Here is a 2,293-nt window from a genome sequence, read left to right as displayed (position 1 = left end):
CTGAGCTGTAAGGCTCAAGTCAACAACTTCTGACAATTGCCAGTTCTGCTGATAATTCACAACTATTATGGACTATTGGACTATTGAAGACTTCTCCAAATATAACTTCTCTAACAGCAATGGAACACCCATCTTTGACAAAACAAAACAAAAAAAGGAGATATAAATAAAGGACCATTTTGTAGTGAAAAAAATGTATGTACAAAATAGGATAGATATATAGATACTTTTGTTTAGTTCAATGAGAAGAAAGATTTGTACTAATATTGTTTAGACAAGATATCATATCTGCACTTGTCCTTTGAATAACTACTACAAAGACAAGAATAGGGAGTGTATTAATTATTGTAACTGTCCTACTAACCTGTTTTGAAACTGTTCCATAGCTATTTTTTCTCATTAAAATGAATTAAAAAATAAAATAAAAAGAATTAGCATTGCTTAAGGGAACTGGTTCTGAAATGTGCTACAGGAATGAAAATGCAACTCTTGTAATGCTGGGTAACTGTAGTTGAAGTGTTTATTTTTGAGACCCACTCAGTCATGTACCGTACAGTTGCCCCTGAATAAATGTGACATGATCAGAAAAACAGGGCGAGGGCAACTTGCACCCATTTTTAAGATTTTCTCCAGTCTCATCACCCCTTCCATCAAGCAAATTTTCTCTTACTTCTGAACTGCCCCCTTCGTACCTATAGGGTTTTGCTGAAATTCTCAGTGCCTCTCTGAAGTTCCCCATTCCCCGGCCCTACCTGAGCCTATCACTTCAGACGGGGAATTCTATCTGCTGAGCACCTCCTCATAACTATTCTGTTTCTGTTCCACATCGCTGCTACTATGTTCCAATACAAATTCCTACTCACAAACCCTTGGCTTCAGTGTCTTGTCTTAACAGATTTAATGTATTGGTCACCTATCTGTTTCTCAAACAAAACAGCCAATGCACACAACCTTAAAAAGAAACTGTTTTGATTAAATAAGTAGTCATACAGATATATAAATAAAAATGATGGCCTGCACTGCTCCCCTTTAGCACACCAGCTGGGCTGAACAAGGACACAGTCCACCAGAACCTTCTGGGTAAAGTTGTTAGTCACCAAGATCCAAGGGATCAGCGGATCCCTAAATAATCTCCACTCAGCAAAGTGATGAGGCTGTGGAGGCAGTGGTAGCAAACCCAAGCACTTTGTGTAAGAAAATAAAAGCTGGGCGGCAGGATGCGGAGAATCTGCATTCTGAGGAGAACTACAAATAAACGGTCTTCACGACCAGTGAGGATTGTGGTACTGAAAGGACAGAGTGGTGTGGCAGGAGATGAAATGGCCTGGAATTTGGGTGATCATAATTGTAACCTGCCAGCAGTGTAAGCAAAAGTGGAGGATTTTTATCCCTATCCCATTTAAAAGAGACAGGACCAGCTGTCTGAAAAATGATGGTGAACTTGTACTTGCTTTGGAATTCTTTCAGTATATGATGGGCTGATATCATGAATGGAAAAATGAATTTGTTTATTGTCTTTAGAAACCTCTTTGGCTACAACGAACAAAATGATACTTAACAAAAAGAAAAAGAAAGGGGTTATTTGGGTCCACTGCTTCAGAGGGTCCAGCCCACGGCTAGCTGCCCTAAGGCAGAAACGTGGCACAAGGGCATGATGGAGAAAAGCTATTCAACTCTAGTACTGCAAAGCAGAGAGTAGGGGTACAGCCAGAGAAGAAAAAAACAGCAATGAGATATAGTCCTCCAGGTCATGCCCCACGACCCACTCAGACACACCTAGACTGTGCTTTCCTAACTTCCTGGACACCACTTCTTGGACTTTAGGCTAAGATCAAGTGTAGTATCTGTTCTAATTTCCTGGACATTTCCCAAGCCAACCAAATAGACAAGAGTAAATGTCACAGTTTCCACACTTGCTCTCTGACCATAAAAAAAATAAATAAATAATTTTAAGGTGACTGCAAGCATTGTTTACATGGCAGTGCCTGACTGCTCCTCTAAAAAAATAAAATTTACGAGTAGGTCCCACCTTTACCCCTCACTTTAACCTGTTAAGAGACAATGTTCCAACTATGCATAGAGGGTGAACAAGTGCCTCATAGTCATGAGGAGCTCAGGAGTGAGAGACCAAGTGTGCAAAGCTGCTCAGCAGGACAGTGGGAGGCAAAGCTTAGCAATGAAGAGGTTCCAATCTGCGGAAGATTCTCTGCAAGTTCAAGCCCAGTCTGGAGACTTAGCTATTTAGTCAAATTGAGTGCATAGGCCCAGGATTCAATCTCCAATACTAGAAAAA

The 2,293-nt window shown here is 40.5% G+C and overlaps 1 pseudogene; it reads left to right on the top strand.

The window, feature by feature from the left end:
* The first annotated feature begins 1,805 nt into the window (after nt 1–1,805).
* On the top strand, nt 1,806–2,034 carry LOC111812918 (annotated as a pseudogene).
* The last annotated feature ends 259 nt before the right edge of the window (nt 2,035–2,293 follow it).

This window comes from Octodon degus, unplaced genomic scaffold, assembly GCF_000260255.1.
Source record: "Octodon degus isolate 3935 unplaced genomic scaffold, OctDeg1.0 scaffold00151, whole genome shotgun sequence".
In the NCBI taxonomy this organism is placed as follows: Eukaryota; Metazoa; Chordata; class Mammalia; order Rodentia; family Octodontidae; genus Octodon; species Octodon degus.
This window is presented reverse-complemented; position numbering and strand designations above follow the sequence as displayed.